General features: G+C 49.8%; 1 long non-coding RNA gene across 2 annotated transcripts; it reads left to right on the top strand.

The window, feature by feature from the left end:
* Positions 1-1,574: 1,574 nt before the first annotated feature.
* Positions 1,575-10,082, top strand: LOC119110713 (uncharacterized). 2 transcript variants are annotated; one of them, XR_005095539.1, is made up of 3 exons: positions 1,575-1,688; positions 9,047-9,168; positions 9,972-10,082. It is a non-coding gene; the product is annotated as an uncharacterized LOC119110713 (long non-coding RNA). The 2 variants fall into 2 exon arrangements; XR_005095540.1 differs by having other exon boundaries at positions 1,575-1,846.
* The last annotated feature ends 4,315 nt before the right edge of the window (positions 10,083-14,397 follow it).

Here is a 14,397-nt window from a genome sequence, read left to right as displayed (position 1 = left end):
GTTTCAAAGTTACCTCGATGGACGGCGGCCGGTGGCGAGACGTGGCTCACTATTCCTTCCCTTGTCCCATGGTGTCCCTCCGGGGTCCCCGGTGAGTCCAACCCTTTTCACCATCTTCACAAACGACCTTCCATCGTACCTGCCCCACGGGCACGGTTTCCTATGCCGACGATGCCAACTCCTCGGCTCAGCCCACCCCAATCACTGGTCCACCATAAAATGTCGACAGGAGAAAACCCTCCTTGCCCTCCATTCCCACTTCACTGCCAATGCCCTGAAGGTGGACCCTGCCAAGACCACATTTCTTCTAGTCGGCACACCCCAGTCTGTGAAAAAGCTCATCCTCCCATCGTAACATGTCCAATCTAATATTAATCCCACCCCCCCCCCCCCCCCCTCTCGCGTGAAGATGCTGGAAATGACAGTCGTCGTGCCCTATCCTAGGAGAACCACATATCCAAATCAGGCAAACGTGCCACTCCATCCTATTTCGTCCATACAAAATTCATCACCTCACACCTGGAGTTCGCAAGCACCTTATCTTGACCATCTTTTTCCCCATATCCTACACCGCCTCTCAGCCTAGGGCGGGACCGCCGCCTGCTGTCTCTATTGGGTACAAAAAGTCGTGACTTTCGTGGCCAGGATCGTTTCGGGAGCGCAGAGTCGAGATCACATTCCACCAGCCTCAAGGTCGCTGGCCTGGCGCGGCACGAGTGACCTTGTTACGCGCCGCGGCCACATAAACGTCTTTAGGGCCCTACACGGCCCCCGTGCCACGGTGGTGGTCCGGCCGTTGCTCCGCTCCCGAGCCGCTGTGACTGAGCGCATCAAGAGGTCGGTAGTGGCCGGAGCTATGGAGCTGCCCGCTCTCCGACTGTCTGGCCTTGGGGCTGGATGATTTCATCGACGGACGATTGACGGGAGATTGCTTGGCTCTAGCAGCGTCCGGCTATTGTCATTATCCAAAGAAACGCAGCCCCAGTGGCATTAAATTTTTAGCCCCTGACCAAAATGCCAGAACCAACGGGAGCCATGGTCCCGCCAAACCCACCATGCCCATAACCACCTGCAGTCCCACTAGCTTATCTTTGTGCTTATCTTAGCTTATCATCTTTGTGCTTGCCAATTTTATGGCTTCCTGGTTTCTACTAGTTTCTTTATAAAGCTAGAACCTAGTCCCTGGCTCCCATTGGCTTTCCACAAACACCACGGTTGCCACCAGTCCTTCATCCGGTGTCTAAATCTCTGTCGACGTTTACTTTATTCCTTTGATTCTTCTCTGACTTGACTGTCACGCCAGTCTTTCGACTTTTGGGTTTAGATTTTTACCCCGTTGATTTTTACACCCTTTCACTTTTCTGACTACTTTTTATTCTTATCGACCTATATCCTTGTCGACTTTTTGGGGTTCGACTTTGTTGTTTGACTATTCTATTCGACTTTCTGTCCGTACAGCGCGCTTAGCGCCCAACGGAGCGCGTCGGTGCTGCCGCCAGACGGCCACATAGCCAACTATCGACGTTCGCTCGTGCAGCGGGCCGCCGCGTGGGACTGTGCCAGTGCGAGGCGGTGGTCGGCGGCGGCAGCTGTGGGCGGTGAGCGCGTGTGACTCGGCTTGGTACAGTCGTTCGCGAGTGCCGGGGACGACAGCGCGTGGTGGAAAGGACGCCGCCACTTGCCCGCACGTGAGTGCTCGTGTCTGCGCGTCGTGTGAGCGCAACCGGTCCCTCACGTGGCCGCTATTTTTGACCGGGTCGTGAGCGGCCCGAGCGAGGCAGTGAGGCTAGCCTGCGGGCGTGGGCGTGGGGTGGCGGTGGCACCCCTATTTTCGGCGCCTACCAAGGTCAGTCGCGCTCAAAGACGTGTGGGGACGGGCACGGGACTAGCGTAGCAACTGTCCACAACTGAAAGAACTTCAGCAGGATGTTTGTTTCGTCTGTTCATGAAAGGCCACGTCATCCTCTGCCCGCCCCCCCCCCCCCCCCCGCTCACCTCAAGGCTTAAGGCCCCGTCCTTGAATTCCGTACTCGCGTGGCTCAGGTGGTCGAGCGGCAGCCAGCCCGCCTCCCACAACCAGCGGCGGCTACCTGTGGCTTCCCTAGCCGTCGGTGCACGCCGGGACACACTGCTGTGCTACCTCTTGACACGGGGGGAATGATTAACCTGTTTGGCTCCCGCGTTTGGTGCACAACAGGTGGAGACCCGTTTTTACTCGTGCACGATCGCATGTGACACACCGTTACGGCCTTGGCCGCATCGCCCCATTCAAACAAATGACGCGCGCCGGCTATCTTCGCTTCCTCATTAGTCGACAGCATAGCAGAGGCGACAGCAGACCGTTTAAGCTGGCGATGGCGTATATGATAACGGCCACGACAGCTGCATGACGCTATACTTTCATCTTTACGTGATGCATTGGCATGGAAAGCTCATTAAACCCGTTCATTTTATCAGGCTCATGGTTTGCCCCCGCCCCGGGCCAGGGCTTGAACCATCCTGACAGCCTGGTCGTTCAGAGCTTACAATAGGCCGCATTCCCCCACCTAGATAAACATATTAATACATTACCATGGCATTACTTGCAGGTGAACTCAATCTCCAATGCTGCAAATCGGAACTGACAACAGCGAATCATGATTGTCGAGCAACCGTGCAAATAATGTGTTAAGCTTCCATTGTGACAAGCATAAGCTCTCCTCATCGTTCGACTAAGATGAGAGTGAGATTGAGAGATTAAACCAAGTGAGATTAAACCTTCTGGAATCCGGAAGCGGATTTCAATTGGCAAAGGTAAATCGTTTGAACACGGTTAACGAAAGCTGCCTTAAGCAGACGGCCAGCCGGTCGGACAGGTTGACGTCGCACGGCAGAAACCATAATTGGCAAGGACTAGCAGCAACTGGCAACAATGAAATGCTTCCAAGATGTTTAGTTTTAACTACAAGTCTTCCTACCATTTTAGATCACTGCCAGGACCAGGGTCGGAGTTAAGTTGGGCCTCATGCCCGTTCACGGACTGGCAAACTACAATCGCTGTGCCAATGGCACTAAAACTAAGCGTTGCAAGCAGAAATTGGGGTGTTATCCGTAATCTTGAAACCACGACCCGTGGTCCATTGGGAAGAACGCGATAACTACCGTGTTATTGGAACTTTGAGGGGGAGGGGCTCGGGTCCCGAATTTGGGAATACTTTGGCGCCGGGTTCATACCGGTGCATGACAAGAAACGATCCCAAGTGCCAAGTGCCCTGCCCCGCCCCTTTGGATACGTTCTCGCCATGCATGCGAGGTCCGCCCCCTGCGTCGATCTGTTAATGTATCTGTGTTCTATCCGGCCCGTCAGGGCTGGTGACTGCTCTCAATAAGTATGTGGGGAGGGGGGAGGGGGGTAAAAGGGACAGGAGCAGGGGCGTAGTTTCACAAATTAATTTTTTTTTGGGGGGGGGCTGAACGGTGAGAAATGAGCCAAACTTCCTATGAAATATAAAAAAGCAGGTTTCTTTTATATTTGGCCCACTTTATTCTCAAAGTGTGGGGGAGGGCTAGCGCCCATTTTAGCGGGCTGGGCGGGGGATTGAAAGCCTCCAACTGAAAAGGAAACTGCATCCCTGGAGAATAGAGAGCCAGAGGCACCGGACCCAGGAGCACTGGACCACTCGGCCCAGTTCAACGGGAACGCCCCCCACCACCAGTCAATTTGGCATCTCTGGGTTTGGGACCATTTTATTGTTAAGAAGTCCCTTCGATATTGGTTTTAAAAGTAGAGCCTTTTGGGAAAAACGGTTGGTAGTCAGGCGCTCTGACTCCTTGAGCTACGGGTCAGACTGGTGTCATGTACGGCGAATCATGAGTATCCTTAGGGCTGTAAGAAAAATACATAATTTTTCACGGCCCCTTCTGGATGCAGGATGGAAATGTTCAGACGAACATCGATTGGTTGTGTCAATACAACTTTTAACCTCGTTTCGGTCCATAACCTACATTCAATCGGTGGGTCTCAACAAATATATATATATATATATATATATATATATATAATATATATATATATATATATATATATATATATATATATATATAACCCCGACGAGGTCCAGCACAGCCATATATTGCTATTGGTTTGGAGAGAGTCCGCTGGCTCATTGCAAAAGATATAACGTCGTCGGTTTATTCTATGGATTTCTTATGGCCCGGTTTCTTGATTTGTTGACTTTAGCCTACAAACTGAATTACATCTTCCCGTGACTTTTGGCTTCTGCTTCAGTAAAGGCCAATGATCAAAAATAAATGAGGAAAATGGGACCCCCTTGAAACCAAGTGCACTAAATCCGGGGTCGGGGGAGGGCTGCCCACCCTGTGTTCCCTCTTTACTAAGGCTCTAGCGGCGCCCCTGGCTGTGGTATGACCATAAAGTTATCTGAATTCTTATTCCGGCGTAAGACAGCTTTTCAGCTCGTAACATTTTTCACGGCCATTTTTTCTTCGCGCTTTATGAGCCGAAAAATAATCGGTCCCCTGAGACTTGACCCCCCCCCCCCCGCCTGAATCACTCCGAGATTGTAGGTTACTGGGCCCAGGGGGTCTGGATCTTCTGGCTCTCACGAGATCTCCAGCCATGCCACCCTTGGCGGGGGTGATGGTTCGGGTTGTTGTATGCGCTGTTATTTGCCCCTGACTGGGTGGTCAGTGGCTGCGGGCGGTCCACGTCAGGTGAGGGAGGTCACATGTGGACCGTGCCAAGCACTGCGACACCTCAAAGTTTCGCCTCGAGATGCAGCCATTTCACGGGAATTTCACGATAGGATGGTCGTGAATGGTGCAATCGGGTGGTCGTTTGGTCGTACACAACAGGCACTGCATGGTGTGAGCGCTGAGTCGGGATGTCGATTGAATCAAAAAATTTCGACCAAATCTGTGTTCTACAAATGGGGAATGTACATTTTAGTGTAAGGTGACTGCATTCCAAGGTGCAGGCTGAGCGGATAAGATTGATCACTAAAGGTTTGCTGACCGCGGATTTCATTCCCAAAGAGTGCCCGATTCCAGCAGCGTACAGAACGACCAATTACAGTCATACTGGAGCATTGAGTTCAAAGGGTTGCAACACGAAATCTTCTATGACATTCCGAGTGACGTTCCTTCGTCTGTGCCAGGACTAAAATGCGTTAAGCGCACCCACTTAAGTCGTCTTTCTACACATGAGGCGTCACTGCATTCATGCGCACCTTCGGCAATGCTCCTTGGTCTTGACCCGGCATCTGCCCAGTGAACGGCGCATAAATGATAATACATTCAGACGCGCGGTAAGCTGGTTGACAGCAATTTACTGGTATATTAGCGGTGGATCCAGCGAAGATGATTAGGGAAAAACTTAACCCTTTTTGGCCGACTTTTCCAGCAAAAGAGAACTGCATTTTACGCCGCCCAAAGTCAGGACAATCGTGGAGCGTGACATATTCCCTACGACCATTCCTCCCTCCGTATCGTTCCCTTAAACATGTTGCGGTGTGGTAGTTGTTTCGTAGTGTCTTAAAAGTGGATTTATACTGGGTAGACATTTTCTTTCCCATGGTTCAAGTTGCGATGTCGGATGTCCAGTGTTTAATGTAAAATTTGTACAGTCTGATTTGTGCGCCTGATATTTCTAGTGTGCATGCGTGAAGTTTTTCACAGTATTTTAGAGCTAGCCGACCATTACTGAACAGTCAGCTGATTTATACATGTTGCCTTGATGAATGCTGCAGTCCCTGGCTATCCTTTGCCATTGAGATTAGACAGTGTGGTCCGGCAAGAGTTTCGCGAGCAGTTGTTGGATAATCTATCACGAGAGATCCCACAATATGGGTTTCACCAGGTGCGTTATACAACTAGGTGTACTAGCATGTGTCAGTGTGCCTGCATGAACTAAAAAGTTCTTAATTGTCGACCTTGAATGTAACTCCATTCAACAATGAAAAGCCCGTTTTGCTCGGCATGCAATTAGGTGTTGTGGACTGTTATGCAGTAGGTATCTCTTCCTGCATGCATGTCATTATGCCTTCACGAACTAAATAGTGTCCTAATTTATCGGTCTTCATGTGTGTAATTCCATTCAACAACGAAAAGTCCTGTTCGCTCGGTATGCAATGAAGTGTTGCACGCTGTTGTGGAGCAATTAGCCGTTTGTTGCATTTTCAGCTAATTTTGTTCTAATTGGTTGCAATGCTATTACGGCGCAGTGTCGATTAATCTGTCGCAACTTTGTCTTAAATACCGTCAGGAAAAGTGGGCGTTTATGTTCAGGGACGGATCCGGGAATGGACCTTGGTCTCATTTGGGATCCGTATGGGGCCTCCGCAGGGGGCAAAACGTTTTGGGGTCTGCCTGTCCGCACACAATGAGAAGGACCGCACAAAAATTTCGATGGCCCAAGCACATTGCCAGACCTAAAAGCAGCGTGCCCTTTTATGTAGGAGGAGTAACAGAAGTGTCAGATGGCCCTTATGGGCAATCGCTAGGGGTCCCTCGGGTGCATCGGGATTTCTCCAACATGCATGAGTGAATAGGAGCAAGATTGTCTCGATTACCCAAAAGTACCAGGAACAATCCCAGAATATCAGAAGTTCATGGCCCAGAAGCATCAGGGTGCCCCAAAAGCACGATGTTGCCATAAGTATTATGGAGCTCCAGACGCATCACAGGACCCCAAAACATCAGAGGTCCTCAGAAACACCAGGATATCCTCAATATGTCACGACCCAGAACATCGTAGGGCGAGAAGCTTGAGGCGACTGCGGAAGCATCAGGAGCCCGAAAAGGTTTAGGACCCCAAGGGCACGAGGACCCCCAAGTTAGATCATGGAGACGGGGGACGGAGGAAGGGGGGTCATGGGTATGATGCCCGCCCAGTCCCACAAGCCACGAGGCTTACACAAGATACTGACAGATTCTGCAAGAATTCGGTCCAAATTCGCGTGAGTTCAGAGAAACTTCGATGTCCTCCCCCGCGCCCTGGGAAAAATTCTGGCTACGAACCTGCAAGGACGCCTAAATGCATTAGGGCCTCAGAAACATGAGATGAACCGGAGAAGTTTTATGGAGCCCAAGCAACACAAGAAAGCCGGGGAGACATGCTGGGCCTCGGAAACCTGCTTCCTTTCGCATAAGTGATCTAAAACACCGACGACATGATCGGACGAAGCCAGCTCACAACGGCCCGCATCAGAAGGCATGACGCGGAACCACATCTGATTCGCCGCGCATACTAGTTTCTGTCGTGTGTGTGTGTGTGTGGGGATGGGGGGTGGGGGCGTATATGTATGTATGTGTGTGTGTTGTGAGTGTGTATGTGCGTGCATGTGGGCATGTGCGCATGCGTGTGCATGTGTGTGTATATTAGAATGTTATAACATTTGTTACCGTCAGATGTTTGGCGTTTAATGTGTTGACACCGAGCGCCTTATGCGGTACAGTCGGATGCACATATCCATTACTTGTACTCTTCTTTAATTTATTATACTGATATTGTTGTGGCTACCAAAATTATATTGGAAAGTGGGGACTTCCAGCAGTCATATTTTTTAACGCAGTTTCACTCGCGAAATTAAACCATTTTTCGACCATGGCTGTACGCCCCCCCCCCCCCCCATCCCGGGAGTCGTCGCTGACCGCGATGTGGCTTCACAATATTGAGCGAATGTGCAGATGGGATGAAAAGGAAACACAAGACTCCAAAGCAGTCTCCCGAACAGTTGGAATTATTATTGGCCATAATTGGCCTGTAATATGCCAGGTGGTTAAGCGACGTTGTCCTGAAGGCATTGGCTATTTTGACAAAAACCAGACATTTCAAGCCGTGTTCACTATCACAAGGTCATGGACGCAGCTTGAAGCGTCAGATTCTGTCAGTGCAGTTGTGTCTTCCCTAACGAGGTCGCTTAACCAGGACGTGCTGGTAAAGTGAGGGCCGATTAGTGTCAGAACGGGAACTCCCGACCCGCAGTACTGTAAAACCAAGAGCTCAAGTCCTCTCATAATAATATCAAATCTCGCTAAGTTTAGAAATATTAGTCGGGAAGCATGTGAAGTTGCTTAGAATCACACGTTTATGAAAAGATTTGGCAGCGCCCAACACGCTCCCATCCGATTTTGGCCTTTGGCGACCCCTGGGTCACGATGCACCTGAACCCGATCTTCCACACTTGCTCGCCCCCTGTATGTGGACCAGTATGCGCGGATTGGCGAGCTTTTTATTAATTCACCGGGAAAGGGGGTTTCAAAATACCGTCAGCAGTGGACGGTTTTGCCCCAATCGATCTTCAGCGGCTGGAATCATGTTATACTGTATCCTGTCTCCCTCGCGTTCGGTTTGGGAGTCGGCCCGCGCGCCGAAAGGCGTTCTTGTTTTGAAGAATCCCCATTGGAGGGGCTGCTCCAAAATACTCGATGTTTTAACATGCGAGTCTTTTGATACTACTTGGTGCTCTTCTGTTGTGCTCTGAACCGAAAATCGATTGACTGCTTAGTTATACTGTGCTAATGCCGGGTCAAGATGTCTTAGGCTCCTCCAATATTCATGTTTTAGGTTTCTCTATTATTCAAAATATGATGGCTAGCAGCTAATAAAAACAGTTCAGGAACATATTCTTGTACAGTGGACACGTGGACACATAAAGGCAAGATACGTTTGCAAACACGCACTGAAAATGAGAAGGAACACAAGCTAGTGATTATGGTGCTCATCGTGATTTCGCTCTGCTGATTGACCCCACCCACCCAAACGAAGGGAGTTATCAAAGGAACGTGACGGCCCGATGAAAACACATTCCTAATTTTGGAGAGAATGCTGCTTGCCTGTTCCATTGATCCGATAGATCACACTTGGTCTATTCCATGGAATCAATGCACAGTGACACCTATCGCATTTCCCGTGGATTTATGATTTTGTGTGGGGGTAAGGCATGGACGTATGCACTGTATGGACTGCGTTCCGGCAATACCTCGCTGTGATGCATTCGCAGTCCAAATGACTGGTCTGATGTTATGCTGCATTTGTTTTTGCCAGAGTCTGAAGGCCTCACCAACCGAGCACGATGGCTCCTGTGGACGGCTTCTGGGGCCAGCCCACATCAACACTCGACTGGTGTGAAGCCAACTACGTGGTCAGCAGCTACATCGCCGAGTTCTGTGAGTCTTCATCGCGGCTTCATAATGTGACAAATAGTGGTTTGTAGATTTATCCGTTTTGTGGACTTGACACACTTGCGTGCGTTCTGTGACAGCAATCATTAGAGACTTCTGCGCATAGAAAAGGACTGCTGCATTCGAAAGTGGAGACAAACGCTTGGCAATTGAACACAAACAAAATGAGCAGATGTTGGTTGCAACCTGCATGCAATATTAGGGGGGGGGGGATTAGTGTAGCTGGATGCAATGCAGCTGAGCCGTCGCTTATATGGCAGATTAATTGGGCACTTTCAAAAAGACCGCACACGAGTTTAGTTATAGTAGTAGCAGCAACCAAGGCGACCAATAGCGGCTATAATGCCGATGATGAATGGTTTAGTAATGAGAATAGCTTGTGGTCACGCCCGACCCAGCATCTGTTTTTTGCACCAGTGGAGCGTCGTTTTGGCCTGATCTGAATCAGGCAGAAGGCATGTTTGATTACGATGATCGCGAGACTTGTGACAGATGGGTTTATGGTTTTGTTGGACGTCAGTTTTTTTAGTCGCATGAGCTCCGGAGGGGCAGATAAGGTGGGGGATTTACTTGCAGTCCTTCGTCGAAGAATGCTGCTGGATGGGCCTGCCACAGTGCGTCCGTTGCGTTCTTCCGTTTTCGCTAACGTTGACGCGTGTGGGCTGTGCTGTCCCACCGTTTCGGTCGTTGTATTGAAAGTCATCGTTCCATGTTATGTCTCGCATCGCGCGTCACCAGTGCGTGCAGCAGTTTCTTTCGCTGAAACCCCTCCGCCCCGCTCTTGCCAGGGAACACGGTCAGCAACCTGGCCATGATCCTGCCGCCGCTGTACGGCATATACGAGGTATGCCGACAGAAGTTTGAGATCCGGTTCGCCATCTGCTTTGTTCTTCTCCTTGGTGAGTGCTGTGTGTATTTGCGTTCTTTGGGAAGTGTCCGTTGCCCTGCCGCCGTCACCATGGTCGGCAAACCGCACCTGGGCACCACGATCTGCGCTCGCTCGCACGTCCTGAGCACTGGTCGCTCGCGGCCCGCTGCTGGGCAGCGATACTGGCGGCCATGCGAGGCGTGCTGCTGCGGTCCAAGTGGCGCTCGTCGCGCCATTTGCTTCGTGGCTTGCGCCTCTTGGATCTGCTTCAGCCACTCCTGCGAGCGGCGTTACAGGACTCCCAACTCCGAATGTCCTTGGTGGCGTAAACGGCCTCGAACAATAGGTGTACGATCGACCACGGATGGCGGAAGCAGGGTGTGTTTCTGTGTGCGTGTGCATGTGCGTGTGCGTGTGCGTGCGCGTGCGCGTGCGCGTGCGCGTGCGCGTGCGTGCGTGCGCGTGGTGCGTGTGCCGTCGTGCGTGTGCGTGTGGCGGTGCGCCTGTGTGCGTGACGTGTGCGTGTGTCGTGTGCGTGTGCGTGTGCGTGTGTGAGTGTGTGTGTGGTGTGGCTGTGTGTGTGTGTGTGTGTTGTGTGTGTGGTGTGTGTGTGTGTGTGTGGTGGTGTGTGCGCGCGTGCGCGTGTGGGTGTGTGTGTGTGTTGGGGGAGCTCTACTTTGTGGGAAATGTAACTTCACCCTACAGCGTTCGTAAAAAAAACCAAGGTAAAAATCTCCTTCCCCGCGCCCAAGACATCAGGGAAGCTGTTGTTATTGTGTTTGCGCCTCTGTTTATTTGGGGCTCCCCCATGCACGCACAGGTATAAGGATATAATCGCAACAAATGTTTTCAAACGTAAAGACCGTATTTGGACAAAATATTTCTGCGTAAAGGACATCCCAGTATTTTCAGCAAATACGATGAAATCACGTCTCGGAATTTATTTATGTGGTGTAAGAACCATCAGGGGGTCAGGCGTACCTGGGGCTGGAACATAGATCCAACAACTTAGTGGGAGAGAGGCCGGATATGACCCTTGCCACTCCATACCCGATGTGCCAAAGGAACAGTTTCGAAAACTCCAAAAGTAGTTTCGTCACTAATCACTCGGTGTGCGTGGCATGCAACACAGCCCATATGGATATCAGTTGAAAGCTCGTCGCCCCATCAACACGTTGGTGATATTTTTTGCGTAGGTGGGAGATGCCGACGATTGCGTGTCAGTCAAGTGACGACATTAAATTGTGTATATCTAGTCGACATGCGCATTGGTTGGCTAAAAGGCGCAATGACGCCTTTTAGCATAACATGACGACGCGCGGAACTGAACGGTTTTAATGCCACAAATGTACAGCGGATTATATTGTTCATCACCTACATATGCGGGTATTGCAATGTAGTCTAGCAATGTGAGCTTTTGTGTTGCTTTGTGAGGAAATGGCATTTGGAGGACTTAACGGGCTGTTTAAACCAACGGATGGCCGCATTGAATGGATTATGAGTTGGGCTGGTTACCTATTTTAATAAAATTACAGACACCTCATGAAATTTACACGAATCACAAAAATAAATAGTTTCCAAACATGTTTCGTTGTGACCACTCATCAAATATCTCTACAATTCACATCTAATGTGCTTGCGAAATTCAAACGGGTGGATCAGGAGTGGGGATATCTGAAGAGGACGGGTTATCGCATGGGTATGTGCACAGCCCATGGCAGCGCATGGGTATGTGCGCAGCCCATGGGTAGCGCATGGGTATGTGCGCAGCCCATGGATGGGTATGTGCACAGCTCATGAGCAGTGGATGGTTATGCGCACGGTCCATGGGTAGCGGGCGGATTAGTGAAAGGAGATCTTATTCGTGAATGCGTCTGATAGCAATGTTGTATTTTTGTGGTCACTTGGGCAATGTGTGTCAGTGTGATGATTCCTTCATATGTTCTTGCACCACAAACATTTATAGCGACAAATTCGGTCCACATGATAAAATGCATTACACACAGCACGCAAGTGCATGTATATTTTCACGCATGAGGCGCATCATTTCGCGTGGAAGCTTCGCAAGCATTTGATGCTGAAACACAATAATAAGTCGTTGGCGGCAGTTGCGTGACAGCGTGCACACGCTGACCCCTGAAGATGTTGACCAGCATGGTGCTACCTTTTATCAATATAAAGGTGCTGAGCGGCGCTGCGTTTCGACTGTTTTCGCGTGCCGCGTGGTGCGAAAACGCGCGTCCAATTCCTTTGCCATCTTCGATAGCCTCTTTTAGGCTGACAAAGAAGACTTATTTGTGCATCGATTTATCTTTTGGCACAAGACTCGAAACCGTGGTGCGAAGTAGCAAAAAAGCCAATTACATTAAAGCCCAAAAGTATCTCATGACGAATATTTGCAAAGTTAGCTCTGTTCTTGAACTACCTGAGCACCCGTCCCAAGAGCTGTGCAGTTTCTATAGACCAGGATGTAGGTTTTGTATCAAACGTGCCGATGCCGGCATTGAAGCAGATTTAACTGCTGCCACCACAGCTGGGTTGTCCACCCACCAGGGAGTCAGATACTACACGAAAGTTGTGGTAGCAATCCCTCGCTTAATGCACAAATGGAGGCAGCGAGCACTGAGTGTTGTGGCTCTGAGACCCCGCGCTGCCTTCGGTACAACGGATGTGAAATGTTCCGAACCCATGACCGGTCAGCGCCGTCTTTGACCGGAAGCAGGGTCACGCAACTAAATGCGTGACAGGGATTGTGCTTTGACCCCATGTGATGAAACGCCAGCTGGTCTTTTGCTTCGCTGAGCGAGGATTCAGACTCATATAGTGGAGAATATCAACGAAGGTGCACCGTTCAGCTGTAATACATTTCTTAAAAATGAATGATCCCGTGTATGCATTATCCTTCATGTTGTCTAGGGTAAACAGCTATTCGCTCACACATTCCTTCCGCTGATTTTCCTTGCACAAATGCGTCACGCAATGCCATTTTTTTCATTTCGCCGACACTTCTATCGCGACCAGCATGATTTTTTCAGCCACCTTCTGTAAAGATCGGGTCACGGACGCATTGTTGTACGTTCCAAAGCAGAGATGCAAAAGTTTGCAGCGATAGATAATTCCGACAACCGACCCGACCGGCTGCAGAGCCAGCAGTTTGTCGGGTCCTGGCGCACCTGAACCTGAGTCACATGCAAGTGTCCAGCCGGTACCAGTCTTTGTCAGGGCCAGAATTATTGCTGGCCATGGTGCCAGGATACCGAAAACTATTGTTGCATCTACTCGCGTTTTTGGTCTTCTTGATTAAGCATTCACCATTTTAGTCCCAAATAGACCTGCGAATGATACCGACGTCGACTGGCCACTATGTATTACCCACCACCATTATCCCAGGTCAAAACATTGACTGATGCGTGTGACCTGCCTGACCTCTCGCACACTTGACGATATCATCAACGTATTTTTTGGGCGATGAGCCTATACACACACCCTTATCGCCTGTATTTCACGTCTCATGAACTAGAAATACGATCAGACCCACATCATGACCCCTATGTTGACCCCGGTGACACTCCAGATAATTGCGTTGGAAATAAAACTGCATATGATCATGCAGGCGATGTGCTGGACATCCTTCAGGAGAAAAACGAAACAAAAAATAATGATTGGACAATTTCGAAAGGTGACGGTGCAATACAAGATTATGAGGTCATAGGTAAAATGACCAATAGTGCTCATGGTCATTTGTTTAATGACTCAGGAGATTATTTGCTGTCAAGTGACATGCTGATTTATTCATGTCTAAGCAGCCATTGCATGTATGCACGTTATTGTCTGGTTGAAGTTTCCAGACGTCCCCGAAAATTCCGTGACCTACATCTTGTACTCTGTGATCTAGTGGGTACGTGTGCCGGATGTCGTCCGAATCGGAGGGACCATGATGAACAATTCTAGGCTTCCCTTTGCGAATTGTTCTGTAATAGCTCAACCATCACCGCAATGCAATGACACATGTCAGGTGGCTCATTTGTCCGAAAAACGTGAAAGGCAAAGCCACCCTCGGACCCTCCCGTGCATTGGAACAGGGTTGATTCTTGTGCCAAATTATGCTGCTCCTTTCATCCAGCAGTATTCATAACATGCAGTTTTTTTACTGGGCTTACCGTACCTAGCCTATCCCCCGGACACGCGCTGTAAGAGAGCTGCTGTTGTAAAAGCTGTAAAGCTATTTATCAAAATGCTCGCAATCCAGCGAATTAAGTCCATTGTGTCGTGACCATGGGAACACGCGAGTCATTGATTAAGGGGCCTGAACGAAACAAAACCCTGCCGAGTATAGCGGTTAGCTG

This window comes from Pollicipes pollicipes, unplaced genomic scaffold (genome assembly GCF_011947565.3).
Source record: "Pollicipes pollicipes isolate AB1234 unplaced genomic scaffold, Ppol_2.1 Scaffold_7231;HRSCAF=8579_pilon_pilon_pilon, whole genome shotgun sequence".
Lineage (NCBI taxonomy): Eukaryota > Metazoa > Arthropoda > Thecostraca > Pollicipedomorpha > Pollicipedidae > Pollicipes > Pollicipes pollicipes.
Note: the sequence above shows the minus strand (reverse complement) of the source record. Positions and strands in the feature narration are given on the sequence as shown.